The sequence below is a fragment of the Eurosta solidaginis genome, chromosome 1 (genome assembly GCF_040869045.1).
Source record: "Eurosta solidaginis isolate ZX-2024a chromosome 1, ASM4086904v1, whole genome shotgun sequence".
NCBI classification, from domain to species: Eukaryota; Metazoa; Arthropoda; class Insecta; order Diptera; family Tephritidae; genus Eurosta; species Eurosta solidaginis.
Window position 1 is genome coordinate 187,450,764 of NC_090319.1, and position 17,635 is coordinate 187,468,398.

General features: G+C 42.5%; 1 protein-coding gene across 3 annotated transcripts in view; it reads right to left on the minus strand.

Annotated features, from left to right (window-relative positions):
- Window positions 1–17,635, minus strand: part of LOC137236957 (protein anoxia up-regulated-like) — a 1,647,042-nt gene that overhangs the window by 604,015 nt on the left and 1,025,392 nt on the right. The gene's annotated exons all lie outside the window — the stretch shown is intronic.

A 17,635-nucleotide genomic window follows, 5' to 3' on the forward strand; every position in this document is an offset into this window, starting at 1 on the left:
ATCGAGATTGTACAACTGGTCCTGGTTTTATGTTAGCTAATCAACTGAAACAGAACCATTTGAAATTGTTTTGGCCATTTGATATAAATATTTAACATCTGTAGGTAATTCTCGTTCTTGTTTATCACTGATCATACAAGGCATACTTTCCAATGCAATTGTTTCAAAATCACTTACAACCTGAAAAATAAATTTTATAGATCACTTAAAATTAGTACAATATTCCTATTTTAATTTGATTGAAAAAATATTATAAAATAATTTTAGCAAATGCATACCTGAAATTTTTCACAGTCTTGAATGTTTTTGTATATTTTTCACCCTCTGCTCTTGGTCCACTCGTTACTGTTTTTTCGAATGTTCTGAATAAATGACCAAATGGTAATTCATTGAAATGAAGCAAACATATAAACCAGTGCAGTGGTCTATTTAAATGCTTTTCAAAAAGTCTTATAACATTGTAGTATTGTTTACCACAATAAAATAAGAGTTTAATATCACTAAACTATTTATTTAATAAAAACTTTATCGTGACCGTGTGGTCTACTCAAGAGATAGGGTTGGATTAATTAATTACAAATATTAGCGCTGACGATATATGTATGTATATCTTAAAATCGATACATTGTTCGTGTTACATTCGCTGCGTAATACTAAATATTATTATGCTTTGTTCAGACCGTCAATATTACATGCATGAAAGTGTACGATGTTCGCCACAATACTCCCCTGCTAGTTACGAAGTTAACGATAACGAACCGGCAGCCTTACTCGTCGGCCGGAGGACGTAGTTCGCGCTGTTTGTTCCTTCCCGTTATACCCCTTTGCGTTTCGTTATTGCTCGTGGAAGTTTTTGATCTGCTTCGGGTGGTTGAACAATCATCGGAAAAGTATGCAGCCTTTATCCGACCGATGGAGGTTTTTGAACTACGTTGTTGAATTTTCACCGCGAAATATTTGTCGTTTTTGGCAATGACTTCGTACGGGCCCTCATATGCGGGTTCTAGCGGAGATCGTACTCTATCAACGCGGATGAATACAAATTTGCAATCATGTAATGCTAGTTGCACGTACGAACGATCTTTGAAATGGCGTGGTGCTTTAGTCATAGGAAGCTCTCCCATTGCTTTACGTCAGTTTCACTGCTTTGTAGGTTTTTAGGTTGTATAAACTCTCCTGGTATCTGCAAGGTGCAACCATACATCATTTCGGCTGGATTTGCCCCAATATCTCCTTTCGCTGTAGTTCTAATCCCGAGGAGAATGAGCAGTAAAACGTAGCTCTAATTCTTCTTACCACAACACTTAGTAGCAGCTTTTAAAGTACGGTTCCAACGCTCGAATACACCGTTGGCCTGTGGATGAAAGGGCGTTGTAAGTAAATGTTGAATGCCCAATAAACGTGTCAACTCTCGAAACACGCCGGGCTCAAATTGGCGCCCTAAATCTGTGGCGATTTTCTGTGGCACACCATACAATGCCATCCATCCACCAATAAAACCGTTCGCTACTCTTTCTGCCGTTATGACGGTGAGTGGTATGACCGCAGGCCATCGTTAAAATCTGTCTATGCACGTCAGGCAATAGCGGAAATCATTGGATGTCGGTAATGGCCCCACAATATCTACATTGATATGTTGAAACCGCCCGTCACACTTGGCGTAATTACCCAGCGGTGCTTTTGCGTGTCTCTGTGTTTTCGCTTTTTGGCATGCCATGCATCCACGAACGAAATTTGCAACATCTGTGTGCATGCCAGGCCATACGTAGCGCTCTCCAATTTACTTACGCGTTGCTCTGATACCGGGGTGTGAAATATTATGTAATTTTATTCTCTTGTTCTGTGGCCAGCTCTTCGAAATCGATGATGTTTGTTTGTATTTCTTTGATGCGTGACAGCATGTCAGCACTGTTGTTATCGCGGCCGTGCACATGTCGTATATCAGTTGTAAATTGACTGATGAAATCCAGCTGTCGTGCTCTCCTTGGAAAAGCTTTCTCGCTCTTCTGCTAAAAAGCGAATACTAAGGGTTTGTAGTAAATAAATATCACAAACTCTTTGCCTTCCAAAATTTATTTTAAATGTTGTACTCCCTGATATATGGCGGTTAGCTCTCTATCGTAGGCGCTATAATTTATTTGTGCTGTTGTGCGGTTTTTCGAATAAACACCCAAGGGTTGTACATGCCCGTCGATGATTTGATGTAATACGGCACCTACAGCTTCGGCGGAGGCGTTGACGCTCAGCGTCAACTGCGCAACTGGTGCCATTTAGATATTTCAATAAGTTAGCGTTGGCTAGCTTTTCTTTACAAGCGTTGAAAGCAGCTGTTGATTCGGCGGGCCAATTTATAGACGTTTTGTCATTTTTCCGATTACGCTGTATTAATTACTGAAAGCTTGTTAATTTTTTGTCGCCTTAGGAATAAACGATCTATAAAAGTTGACCATGACTAAGAACTTCTTTAGGTCTTTCGCTATAGCTGGTAGCTGGAATTTGCGTATAATTTCCACCTTTTCGGGAGGTGGCTTAATACCTGGTGCACTGATTGCATGCCCCAAGAAAGTCAACTCCTTTCTGCCAAACTGGAATTTATCCCATATAGTCGTTAAATTGTTTTTACGAAGGCGTTTGAAGATGGCTCGCAAGTGCATTTCATGCACCTCGTCTGAGCTGGAATCAACCAGGATATCGCCGATGTACGAAAAAGTAAAATGGAGGCACGCTATGGATGTGGCGCTGAAAGGTTTGAGCAGTGTTTCTTAAGCCAAATGTCATAAATGCGAACTCAAAAAGAACGAATGGCGTTGAAATAGCTGTTTTGGCTATGTCGTTTGGTTCTATCGGAGTTTGGTGGTACGCTCCTTGAAGATCGATGGCGCAGAAAATTGCTTTACCATGCAAAATGCTAGTCACATCATGCATATAGGGTATCAGGTACATATCTGGCACCGTTATCGCGTTTAAAGCCCGGTAGTCACCGCAGGGCCCAATTACTTTTAGACGGTCTGCAAATGCGTCTCCTGTATGAGGTAGTCGAACTTCTCTTTGCTGCTTGCAACTTCTCCCCTGACAGCCTTCGGGGGTGTGCGAAAACGGGAAGTTGTCGTAATATGATGCGTGACTTTATAGTCAGTTGGTCCTTTATTTGCGTTTGTGGTTAGCAGGTCTTTGTATTCCTGTAGTAGTTTACTGAATTTATCGTGCACATTGTAAGTGAAAATTTGTTCAATATATGCTTGAGTCGTAACGCCTTTAGATTGAAGCACGTTTTTCTAACCAGAAACACCCCCTTCTAATAAACTAGAAGGTCAAAATGTTTTAAAAAATCGGATCCCAGTATAGGTGAGTTGAGGTCGGCCAGCAAGAACATCCAGGGCAATTCGTGCCGTATACCCAAAGAAATTTTAATTCTTTTCTTGCCGTACGTATGTACGTATAAAGGAAGCGTTAGCTGCGAAAAGTTTCGGAGCGTTATGGAATATATTTGATGTTGCGTAGCGCGCTAGAAGAACCGGTATGTCAGCACCTGTGTCTACTACAAAATTGATTTTCGAAATATTGTCTCTGACTAAAAGGCGAGTTATACAAGGAGCATTTTCTTCCAACCTGCTCGCGTGATCAGAAGATACGTTTAGTTTTTTGAAAACTTTTTTGGGTGCCAGCAAGGACTGCCACATTTCGGGCATTTTCCCCGTGCCTTTCGTGATACCAACAGTACTCGCCGTTGCCATGTTTCCAAGTCAGCGAACGCTTACGGTGCCTTGCAGAACTTGATTGCGATCATTTGTGTTGTCTATAATCGCCGTTTTGAATAAAATTACTTACTTGCTTTTCGATCCGTTCAATTCATTGACTGATGTCTGCAAATTCACTCACAGCTGATTTTGGTGTAGATATTGCTGATATGTGCTGAAAATCATCAACCTCCAGAATTTTGTCGGCAGTTGTGCGTCTGATGCTTGCAGTATTGCTCGTGCCTGCGGTGGTAGTCACTGCAGCCAAAGTGACTTTAAAAATTATGGAGTAACTTTGTTTTTGTCAAAGCGCTTAATTCATTTATGTTGGTGGTTTGTCGCCTAAATTAACTTCAGATAGTAGCTTTTGAACCTTTTTATGTTCACTTTCGCAATACCTTTCGATTATACATTTTTCTAGGTTAGCGTATTTTTCGCTATCAGGTGGATTCAAAATGATGGCCGAAATTTGCTCTAAAACATTCGATTCCACCGCAGCCACAACTGTGTTGAAGTGGGAACTGTCGCTTGAGACACCAGAAACTCCAAATTGCGCCTCTACCTGGGCGAACCATATTTCCAGCTGTTCCAGCCAAAATGGGGGTACCTTCACAGATACCTTGTTAACTATTGGGAATTCGACTTACACGCTAGTTACTGTTGCTAAAGCGGGCTATCCAGTGCTCGATACCTTCGCTCCGTCGGGGTCACCAGTTTGTAGCATTGTTTAACACAATAAAAGATGAGTTTAATATCACCAAACTATTTATTTAGTAAAACCCTTATCGTGACCGCGTGGTCTACTCAAGAGATCGGGTTGGATTAATTAATTAAAGATATTAGCGCTGACGATATATGTATGTATTAAAATGGATACATAGTTCGTGTTACATTCGGTGCGTAATATTAAATATTATTATGCTTTGTTCAGACCGCCAATATTAGATACAGTAGATTCGCGAAAATGTAAACTCTCGAGAAAGTTAAACGCTCGGCTAAGTTGACCGATCTTGAGCGTTCACGTAGCGCTCTACAAAGTTAAATATTGGTTTAACAGTGTGTTTGGCAATAAAAACAAGTGCGGGTATTCCCCTTTTCTGTGGAAAATGACGAAGATTGCAAAGTCTGATAATGATAACGAAGAATCAGCTATCGAGCAAGATATGCAACAACAGAAAATGAATTCTTCGGAATCAGTTGGATGCATCAATACCTTGATAAAGTGGTATGAGAACAATAATGATACAAATCAGATATTAGATCTTACTAATATGCGGGCGAAAATTGTCAAAACTATTATTAATTAAACCAGCTCTTACAAATTAATAAGTACACATCGACGTGCCATACGAAAAGTAACCCTTACAAAATTTTTATACTCAGCGTGCTTTGCACTTAGAGTATATTAACTTTGATTGGATAACTTTTGGTTGTACAGGTATAAAGGAATCGAGATAGATATAGACTTCCATATATCAAAATCATCAAGTGTCGAAAAAGAATTTGATTGAGCCATGTCCAACTGTCCGTCCGTCCGTCTACCCGTTAACACGAGAACTTGAGTAAATATTGAGATATCTTCACCTAATTTGGCACACGAGCTTATCTGGACCCCGAATAATATATTGGTATTGAAAATGAGCGAAATCGGATGATAGCCACACCCACTTTTTATATATATAACATTTTGGAAAATACAAAAAACCTGATTATTTAGTAAATAATACACCTAGAACGTTGAAATTTGACATGTGGGCTGATATTGAGATGCTTGATAAAAATTTGAAAAATCTTTTTAAAATGGGCGTGGCGCCGCCTACTTGTGAAAAAATCAAATATTATTAATCATAAATCAAATATTATTAATCATAAATCAAAGATCTTTAAACTTATCGTAACAAAATTCGGCACAGAGGTTGCCTTTACTATAAGGAATACTTTGAAAAAAATTAACGAAATCGGTTAAGGACCACGCCCACTTTTATATAAAAAATTTTTAAAAGGGTCGTAGACGAATAAAATAAGTTATGTCTTTGCCAAAAAGAGCTTTATATCAATGGTATTTCATTTGCCAAGTGGATTTATAACAATAAATAGGAAAAACTTCAAATTTTAAAAAATGGGCGCGGCGCCGCCTTTTTTATGACTAAGCAATTTTCTATGTTTCGGGAGCCATAACTCGAAGAAAAATTAACGGATCTTAATAAAATTATGTATACAGATTTTCCCTATAGCAGGAAATATTTCTTGAAAAAATGGACGAGATCGGTTAAAGACCACGCCCACTTTTATATGAAAGATTTTTAAAAGGGTCGTAGACGAAAATAATAAGATATATCTTAACGAAAAAGAGCTTTGTATCAATAGAATTTTACTTTCTAAATTGAATTATAACATTAAATTGGAAAACACTAAAATTTTTAAAAATGGGTGTGGCACCGCCCCTTTCACGACTAAGACATTTTCTACGTTTCGGGAGCCACAACACGAAGAAAAATTAAAGGATCGTAACAAAATTGGGTACACAAATTTCCATATGGTAGAACATATTTCTGGTAAAAGTGGACGGGAACGGTTAAAGACCACGGCAACTTAGATATAAAACAAATTTAAAAGGGTCATAGACTAGAATAATAAGCTATAGCTTAGCAAAGAATAGTTTGAATCAATGATATTTCACTTATCAAGTTTTATTGTAAGAGGAAATGTGGAGACATTTTTTTTAAACGGGCTGTGCCACGTGTTATGTAGAAAAGTAATTTATCTGAAATTAAGTGTGCAATTGAAGCTCAATCTGAGTGTATAAAGTTCGGTAACACCCGAACCTAGACAACTTTACTTGTTTTCATAGGATTTCTTTATATAAAAATTTTTAAGTGTTACTTTTCATATGGCACGTCGATATTTACAATGTGAATAAATTAATATGTGTTGTGACCAATATTAGCAAACCTAAGGGATACTATCATCTCTAAGCCGATACTAAGCAGTTACTCGTATGCACATCAACAAATCAGTCATTATGTCTACCCATACGAGCAGCGGATAGTAACGCACAAACACATGCATATATCTGAGATACTCCCAAAAGTATGCAATCATTTGTGCAATTATCACTCACATATACACGCGCATGGGCTATGAGAGAAGCTATAAAATCGTGCATCTGTAGTTATAGCTGAGAAATTTATAGCTGATAACTAACTAGTAAATTCTAGAAATATAAGCGCCTAGAAATATGTCAACGAGGAAACCAAACAGAATAAAAAGCAGCAACAGTTGAGATACGACAATCAATTTGATTTAAGCAAGCTATCAGTTGCGAAGTATAAGTGTTATTTATTGTGAAGTACTTCAACAAAGGCCATTTTGCATTACTGAATAGTGGAGTTATTTATTGAACAATTTAGTGATTCGAACGTTAGTAGAAGGTTGCAAATAAGAGGAAATTCAGTAAATTCGTTACAATTGGTGTCAGAAGAGGAATTGTTGAATAAATTCCGTAGAGTGCGAATACAACTTGGACATGGCAAAGTTGAGTGAATTGAGGATCCAGCAACTGAAGAAGGATTTGGAGAGCCGTGGATTGAATACAACCGGGAAAAAGATCGAACTTCAAGCACGGCTATGAGAGGTATTGGAGTTGGAAGGAATTAATGTAGATGAGCATGTCTTTTATCCTGATGTGAAAGAGCCAGCGACTAAAATGAAGGACAAGATAGTTACTCCGAATCCATTGGCAAGTGTTGACACTAACTCGATACTAGCAGTGTTGAACCAAATATCGTCATAAATGTCATCACAATTGGAATCCCAGGAGAACCGTATAACATCTAAGACTGAAGCCCAGGAAAGACAAATGTCATCCCAATGGGAATCGCAAAAGACAGATATAACATCTCAACTAGAATCACAGGAGACACGCATAACATCAAAGATGGAAACACAACTGAAAGAGGAAGAGGCACGCTTAACAGTACAACTCGAAGCGCAAGAGGCGCGTATATCATCAAAACTCGAAGCACGTATGGACGAGAAAATAACGCAGTTTGAGGAGTTGCAATTAAATCGCCCAGCTGCTTCAGCAAGCAATACGAAGGTAAAAATCCAACTTTTTGACGGCTCTGTTCCTCTCCAGGTATTTAGGCTTCAATTTGATAAGACGTCAGCAGTGAACAACTGGAATGCGGAAGATAAAGTTGCTGCACTGTTCATGGCATTCGTTCTGTGTGGGTATCGTTGCGGACGGACGTGTTTTTAAGTCGCGGTGGTTGTAATTATTTCATTGAAGTGCTTTAAGTGAGTTTTGTAGCCTACACAAAGGGGCGGAAAAAAACTTTGTTGGTGTAAACAGTGTATAGTGATTAGATATTTGGAGCCCTAATTTAGCGGTCAGTCGAAGGTCAATCTCCGGCGGAGCCCTAATTTTGTGCGCACGATTTTGGTTGCTACCAATATTCGCCCTAACCTCAAAGTGCCTGCAGGTGGAGGTAAACTTCTGTGTGCGCGCATCTATCGGCTGTGAGTAAGTAACCAGCAGAAAACTTGTGTGTGACTACACACTGTTCCGTTTGGGAACAGTGTTTGACTACTTGCTCAGTGAGCAATTGTGCACTGCCTGCGTGGGGGGCATAAACCCGTACTCGAATTATTGGCAGTATCAGCTGTGCATATATAATATGCCCGTTAAGCTCGGCGTAGCTTTCGGGCCGGTCGACTCGCCCCCAATACGGGGAACAGTGTTCCGTCTGTCGGGCGGTGGTAGTGACCACGTCAGTATTTTACTGACAAACAGCGTACGATCTACGTCACCGCGCTTTTGCTATAGCTGACGAGTTGGGCTGCTACTGCTACTGACCACTTGTTCTGAGTGGTTATAGCCCTCTAACTTACAGCAGCCTACATTTTCCCGGTGGACATCGGTTTTCTCCTGGTGTATACTTCACAGCCGTGTCGTATAACTGTGACCAAGTTTGCCACTGACGTCAGGCATTTTTACGGGAATGGCGGGTCGCGAAGTGAAGCGCTCGGGGCCATCTTCCGTCGGAGGTCGTTCGTCGACGGCCGCTGCTGACGGGTCGCCCTCGGGTGAGGAAAAGAGGTGAGTGCGAAGCAGTTCCTTAAGGTGAACACTGGGAAGGCCACGGCTGTGTCATCCGGAGGAAAGAAAAAGGCGGTAAGAGGTGGAAGAGGCGGAAGACTGAGTAAGTCGGGGATACCGGTGGCGTCGGCGATGGCGATCACCTGGAAAAGGAGAGAGCAGGAGGAAAAGGGCAGGCCGAGTAAGTCTGCGAAATCGGAGGATGAGGAGAGTATTCTCCCGAAATCCGATGATGACGCGGACTTACCCAGTCTGCCTGCATCCGAGGCATGTCTCCTCAGTTGGGACAAAACTGATGTTGCGGGGGTAGCCAGTTTCGCTGCTGAGCCCAAGGTGACGACTGTCGCTGGCTCCTCAACCGACAGTAAATCAACCAATGGCGTGCCAGAGACTGCTGCTGACGGTGAGGACGCAATCGACGGTAGTACAGCTGCGGGCAAGGACGCAAACGGGCCGGGCAAGATATTAGAGGGGGAGAAAATTGGGGAAACATCTGGGGAAAAAATCGTGGAGGAATCGGGGGAGAAGGGCGCTAGCGCTGTTGACAGCTGTGGTCCCCCCGCTGCCACCGAGCCTCCCGGCGGTCAGTCCGCTGGAGGTAAGACTGCGAGTGGAGGAGCCCCTGCAGCTGGCAAGAGCGCTGGTGCTTCTAGGGCTACCTCTGGAGCGGATGGCTCCTGGGTTGTCGCCCTCAAGAAGATCACCGCTAGCTTTAGCAAGGTGGTCTTTGGAGACAGTGGTGCAGACCACAAGTCTGCTGAGAGGCTGATGGAAGTTTCCTCAGAGTATGAAGCCTTCCTAATGTCGGCTATAACCGAGAATGCTCGACTTCGCGAACAAATTCTGGCGATGTCACTATGAGGCGTCATGCCACCGCGGATCGTTCCGATGCCTACGGTGCCAAAGCCGCTTCACACCTGGTCGGCGGTCGTCAAGGACGGCAAACCCGGGGTATCCTCGAAAGAGGTAGTCGACAAAATCAATAAGGAGGTTGGGCCGACACTTGGTGTACGCGTTCACCAATTGAAAGCAGTTAAGGCAGGGGGAGGGGGTGGAGTTATTCGTCTACCCTCCAAGGAAGAAAGGGACAAAGTCCTTGCCAATAAGAAGTTCTCGGAGGTGGAGTTAGAAGTCTGTGAGAATAGGAAGCAAGGCACTAGGATGATCAATCTCCCCTGATGAATTCATGGAGGAGGTTTATCGCCTAAAACTCACGAAGGTCGACATCGATTGCCAGAAGTCAGAGGTTAGGCTGATCAGTCGACCCTGGAAAACGGACGCTGAAGGAGCAACGGTCAACGTCATCCTGGAAGTACCGCACAAGTTAATGTCCCCCCTCTTGAATGCAGGCCGCTGTTACATCAAGTGGTTCTCCTTCCCGGTTCGGCCAGAGAACTTAACCTACAGCTGCTTCCGATGTTTGAGTTTCGATCACCAGGTGAGGGACTTTGGTTTGAAGACTCCAGTCTGCCGGAGGTGTGGGCAAGAGGGGCACATAGAGGCGAGGTGTCCTAATGGGGTGCCCAGTCGCAATTGTGCATTATAGGGTAGACCCGCCGCACATATCATGATGTCGGCGGAAGGCCCGACCTATGCTGCTGTTGTTGCCCGTGCGTTCGCCAGACATTAATGGGTTTTGTTCTTCGACTCAAGTGTCAGGGAGCGTACTCCGTCCTATGTGAATTGGGGGTGTGTATGGCCGAGGAGAGTTGCAGTATTGCCCTGCTCCAGGAACCCTACACTACCAACGGTGTGGTGAGAGGGCGATAAGCGACCATAATTTGATTCAAATTATAATGGCTACCCGCACCACCGCGCATGTTCTTGGAACGCCCTCTGTAATGGGGTGGCGTACTGCCGGGGCAAACTGGACTCTGTAGGGGTTATACGTCGAGCAGGAGGTGACTGCTACACCGCTCGACGTATTTGCAGAGCTCACAGTAGACGAGCAGATTGCCCTCCTAAATGCTTGTATCTGGCAGGTCAATGACAGCATGTTGGAAAGGTGGAAGAGACAACGATTTCATCGCGTCAGATGGTGGACGCGTGAACCAACCCAGAAGAGGAGATCTGTAGGCGCCTGAGACGTCAGTTTCAACGCGCCCGGCTGATTGATTCCGATGGTGCGTCCCAGCTCAGGAGTCAATTAAGTGTGGAAATACGTGAGTACAAGAGGATGATTGTGGAAGTTAAAGAAGAAGAATGGCGCAACTTCGTGTGTGAAAATTCGAACGACCCCTGGGGTCAGGTCTATAAGATCTGTAGGGGTCGTCGCCAGAAAGAAGTTAATCCCTCCATGTCAGCGAGAGGACGCTATCAACATGGAGGGAATGTTCTGAGCTGCTTTTAGAAGGGTTCTTTCTAGGGCGGAGGTCCAGGTACCCCCCTTGCACAGGAAATAACTATACCTCCACTAGAAATCGAAGAATTGGAGTATGCATTTGGCCTGGTTAGGTCTAAACGGTCTCCGGCTTTAGATGGGATAAACGGGGAAATATGCAAGTGTTTGTGGAAGTTTATCCGGGAATATTTGGAGGCCGCTTATGAGAAATGCATATGGGAGGCTTACTTTCCACGTGAGTGGAAAGCGGCTAGGGTTGTCGTTCTCCTGAAGTCGCCCGACAAAATAAGGTCTGATCCTCGATCTAATCGAAGTATCAGCCTTCTTCCAGTGCTTGGCAAAGTGCTGGAGAGGGTTATGGTTGAGCGGCTTCAGGAGCTATTTGGGGGTAACCAGTCGGATGGACAGTTTGGGTTCCGGAAAGGGCGCAGCATTGAAGACGCCTGGATGCATGTCCAAGATTGTGTTGAGAGAAGCTCCAATAAATATGTCTTAGCCATATTTATTGACTTCGTGGAAGCGTTTGACTTCCTGCGCTGGGACAGGGTTATCGAACGGTTAGTGGAGCTCGGCTGCCAAGAAATCGCTTTGCGGCAGAGCTATTTTTCGGACAGACGAGCTTCTATTGTTGGTACCTGTGAAAGTGTGGGAAGGGAGGTGGCTCGCAGTTGTCCGCAGGGATCCATCTGTGGTCCATATATATGTAACATGGTGATGGACTCCCTGTTAAAGCAACTCGAGCATCTTTGTAAATTCTGCGCATATGAGGACGACCTCCTCTTATTAGTAGAGGGGGATTATCTCGCCAGCGTTGAGCGCACAAGCGAGTCCCTGTGTGAAATAGTGGCTGGCTGGGGCGGCCGCGTTGGAGTAGAGATTTCGGTGGACAAAACCGTGACAATGCTGCTGAAATGCAGATTGTCACGGAATCGCCCACCGATTGTCCGCATCGGGTGGGGGTCAGCTTCAGGTATGCGACTCAAGTCAAATACCTTGGGCTGACAATGGGTGAGCGTGTGAGCTTCCTACCACACTTGGATGCTGTCAGAGATAAGATGCAAAATGTTTCGGGGCAGTTACGACGTATTATTCGCCGTGCCATTCGTAGGATATATCGCGGTAGGATATATCGTAGCTGGTGCTACTTTTGTGGCCGCCATATGGTACCGAACGTTCATGGCTGCTAATGGTCTCAGGCGCGTGCTGAGCATGCAGTGGTGCATGATGCTCACATGATTGCCCTTGTGTCGTACCGTTTCCACGGCTGCGATACAGGTGCTTGTTGGTTCACCCCCTCCCGACCTGATAGTTATACAGCTTGCTGTTTCTTTCATGCTGAGAAGGAGGGCAAGTTGCCGCTGCTGGAGGATGAATGGGCCGCCGAAGATAATGTGGAGAGTGGATCGTTGGCAAATAGGCGTCGGTTAGAAGGGGTGGTTAGAGGGAAGTGGCAGGAGTATTGAGACAATAGTCTCAACCGCAGGGTAACGTACGAGTACATCCGGGACGTTTCATTTGTGGCGGAAAGTCCAGACTTCAGATTTAATCTGAGTCTGGGCCTTCTGCTTACGGGTCATGGTCCTCTTAATGCATTATTGCATAAGAGGAGCTTGAGCGAAACGGAGGGGTGTGTATGTGGTGCGTTGCGGGAGGACTGGGTACATGTGTTGTGTGAGTTTCCGGAGTACTCGGAAATAAGTGATATGGGTACTTCGTGAATTAGTTTTGAAGAGGGAAGGGTTGATGTAAGTGGAGCGCCCGCCACTAGTCGGACTATTGATTTGCTCAATAGGTATGCTTTGGAGGTGTTTAGAAGGAGGAGACGTGGTGGTGATCGTGGTGGTTGATTTGTGTGTGTGTCCGTGGATGTGTGGGGGGTTCTAACCCCACCTCACACTAGGCGGCTGGTCCGGAGTAGGTGGATACTCAAACATAAGTGGATTCGGCTGCGAAAGTCATACCAAGACTTTAAAGTGGTACCACGTGGAAAAGATAGCCCGCGGAGCTCGCTCCGTTTCTGTTCGTTGCGGTAGGCCCCTTTGGGAGCATCGTGGTGGTTGTGGTTGATATCCGAATGCGGTAAGAGTTGGCTAGCTCGAATGTGGAGTTGCATTGCAACCGGGTGCAAAGACCCATAGAATGTAAGAGATGTTATATATACCTCCAACCCCACCAAGGTGATGATGTGTCCACTCACATTATATATTGGTACCAAGGTAAGCGAGACTTGGGGGCTGGTCAAACCTACTTTGACCCGTGTACTTGGTGCATACGTGAGGTTAGGTCTTCTAAGTCAGGTACTCACGTTAAACCTACACTCGCTGTTCATGGTATTGAAAGGGCCTGCAGCTGAGATTTTAGAAACGTTTTCAGAGGGCGAACGGAACTGTTATGAAGTATTGATGGGCGCTCTAGAGAGACGATGCGGAACTGAGCATAGGAGGCAAATATACCAAATGGAGTTACTGAACCGCTTCCAGGGGCCTGGTGAAACATGGAAACAGTTTGCGTCCGATGTTGAAAGGTTGGCACATTTAGCGAATGCGGACGTACCCGTGGAATACTACGAAAGGGTAAGAATCCAGAGCTTTATAAATGGCATACGGGACGTGGAAACGAAGCCAGCGACATACGCAAACCCAAAACCTACATTCACAGAAAAGGTATCACATGCGCTGATTTTGGAAACAGCTTCGTTTCTGTGTAAGCCAGTTTTCAAAGCATGCCGTGTGTAAGTAGAAAGGCCAGAGTGGGTAGGAGGCGCTGAAAGGATCGCAAAAGCGGAGTGGAAGAGTTATCAACTGCTTCAAATGTGGGAAGCGCGGTTACATTGCACGTCATTGCGATCTTGGTCCTGGTAGTTCCAACATGGCTTGTCGTAAACGTAAAGCTGGAGGAGATAAGCAAGAGCAAGTCAGATGTAGAGATCGAGAGCTGTTGAGTGTCCTGTGATACCTGTGTCGCGGAAGGAAATCAAGCAGTCTTAACATCAGAGGAAATGTGGATGGCAAGGAGCGTTTACTGACTGTAGATTCGGGCGCATCTCATTCCATGATCCGATCTGATTGGGTTAACAAGAGAGTAAAGCCATTACCTGGGGCAAGGTTGCGTACGGTCACTAGGGAGTATAACCAAGTCCAGGGAGAAGTGATATGTGAAGTCTTAATTGGAAAGGTCACAGTTCTATACAAATTCGTTGTGGCGGAGATCGTTGATGAAGTCATATTGGGAGTGGGCTTCTTAGTTGACCATGACATCAGGATCGATATGCGGAGAAGGATTATGCGCTATGAGAATCAGGAAGTGCTACTTAACTTCAGTTTGGAAAAAGGGTTCAGCAGTAATCGAGTGCTGGTGAAAGAGATTTGACAAAAGCCACTAAAGTCAAAGGCAGCAGATCGGGCAAGGGTTGATGGAACGAATGGGCCAAACAAGTCGAAACCGAAGGTACCTGCGAGAAAAATACTGGCATTGACACACCATAATGGACTCACTAAAACGACTGAAAGAATTTTCCAGAAAGAATCCAAGGGTAGTTTCAGGCCAGCGCGCAACGCAGGTACGATGAGAACAATAATTCGTAAGGTTTCTTGGAGGGAGATTTGGTACTGTTATACAACACTGACTGGCGGAAAGGTGTTCCATCAAAATTTTGGTGCAGTTCGGAAGGCCCGTGCAGAGTTGTGAAGAGGATCAGTTATGTCATCTGCCGCATACAAACAATTGGGAAACCACGAAATAGAAGAGGGGTTCATTTGGAGATGCGGGCGGCGTTTAGATCGGGAAATTTGTCTGATCGGGACGATCAGACTTAGGTGAAGGGCAGTGTGACGAATATTTTCAACACTAGGGGATATTACCATCTCTAAGCCGATACTAAGCAGTGACTCGTATGCACATCAAACAATCAATCATTATGCCTACCCATACGAGCAGCGGAGAGTAACGCACAAACACATGCATATATCTCAGACACTCCCAAAAGTATGCAATCATTTGTGCAAATATCATAACATACACACGCGCATGGGCTAGGAGAGAAGCTATAAAATCGTGCATCTGTAGTTATAGCTGAGAAATTTATAACTGATAACTAACTAGTAAATTCTAGAAATAGAAGCTCCTATAAATATTTCAACGAGGAATCCAAACAGTATAAAAAGCAGCAACCGTTGAGGCATCACAATCAGTTTGATTCAGTTATCAGTTGCGAAGTATAAGTGTTATTTATTGTGAAGTACTTTAATAAAGGCCATTTTGCATTATTGAATAGTGGAGTTATTTATTCAACAGTTTAGTGATTCGAACGTTAGTAGAAGGTTGCAAATAAGTGGAATTGCACTATATTCGTTACAGTATGTATGTTCTGCGAACTTGAAATCAGCCATTACAAATTAAATCTAAGTTTATGATCTGTAATGATTAAAACTAAGTCATTTAAATAAATTCAATGAGTTATATCCCAAAAACTATGTTTACTACTGCATTTTTTTCAAAAGTAAACTACCCCACATTTTGGTTAACTTTTTCGCGATTCTACTGTACATGAAAGTGTACAACACCATTTTCTATTCCACTATTAGCTGGTTCTCCATCGCTGCATATGCCAATTAATTGATCTATTGACAGTTTTTTGCTATTGAAGAATTCATTTAATTTTTTTAATTTGTGTTTTGCATTTTCTTCTTCACCCAAATTAACATATCCAAGGAATTCAGCATTAGGCTCATTTAGAACAACTAAATGGGGTTCTTTTACCATATTTGTATGAAATTTCTAATTAATTCTCTCTCTAGTTAATGAATAACTTTTTCTGCCATTGAAAGAAAATGCAGTTATGTTGGAATATATGTATCGTTTACGAAGCACTTCATCTCTAGCTTTAATTTTTTTGTCTTGAAACTTTAGATTTATCCTTCGAAAAGGGCTGTTGCTGAACACGAATCAACTCTATTTGAAACACCGAATCTGTCACACATCATAGCAAAATTTATAGCATCGTATCGTTGAGTATAATGTCCTTGTTTTATTGTAAGAGATACTTCTGCAACTGCTTAATTTGCGATTTGTGCTTCACCTGTTTCCATATCTGTTCCAAGTGGTTCGTATGTTGGATCATCACTAACTGGTGGCATTGTTGGTATTGTTGTAGGTGTTTCTTCTACAATGTCATCCATATATTCAGGTATTGTGAGCTTTCTACCATTATGTTGGTCTATCATAAATAATTTTAAATGGTTTGGTATTAACTCACATGAGCATTCTGTTGTTTTTAACTTGCATTTACATTTTCCAATGTAAAATAATTCATTTAGTTTTCTTAGAATACTACGTCTATCAATTAGTTGAAAATTCAATTTATTCCAAATTTCAACCAATTTATCAGTTACATGAGGATTTAAATTTTTATGCGAAAACATTTTACTTTGAATTTTAGCATGATCACTTATAAATAAATAAAATCTTAAAATGTCACGACTAGACGGTAAATATATAGTGTTCAAGTATATGCGATTAAGTGTATTCAGATGATGCAGAAGGATTTGGTTCATCCATTTTAAATTTAAATACAAAAAGCTGTAAAGAAAAAAGATTTTCCATAAGAAATTTGTTAGAAATGATAACATAGTAGTTAAAAGGCCAATTTCTCATAATTTAAGCCTGATATCTCTACTAAAATTCAAAAACACTATAGATATTAAGCTATAGATAGTAAGCCCAATATGATATTTTTCCTATAATTCTATCAGAAGCTATGAAGATTTTTTGGCCAAACCCTACATTCATATGGCGAAATATCTATTTTGCAAAAGTGGGGGACACGAAATCGCACTTAGAGCTTTGGCGTCTTCAGCAATTTTTCTTAGAATCATCTGTAGATTAGGTTTTTGCTATACTCCTTGTGGGAAAAAAATTTGACCCGCTCTAATATATATGGATGTTTATTGTTGTACAAAATAATAACAAATTATACGTGAGATATGTTATTGAAAAGAGAATTACTCTAAATATACATATGTGGTATTTATTTAATTCTTTAACTTAAGGTATTTCCGAATACACTACATTTTTAGTTTTATTATCTGAAGGTAGCAATATAGTTTGATTCTGAGGGCTCACAGTTCTCGATATTGCAACATACAACTGCCCATGAATGAACCATTCTGCACGCAAGTCAATACCAACATTGTGGAAAGTTTGGCCTTGTAATTTGTTGATTGTGACTGCAAAGGAAACCTTCACAGGAAATTGTAACCGTTTATATTGGAAAGGCATATCCGTTGGAATCATAGGTATGCGGGGTATGAACGATATCTCTCCGGCCGCAGGACCCGTGAGGATTATTGCCTCGAGGATATTGTAATTATTTGTAATCTCGTTCCATTGCATAGAGTTGGTGGCTTGAGATTACGCAGCAAAATAATTGGAATATCGTTTTTTAACTCCTAATTATGG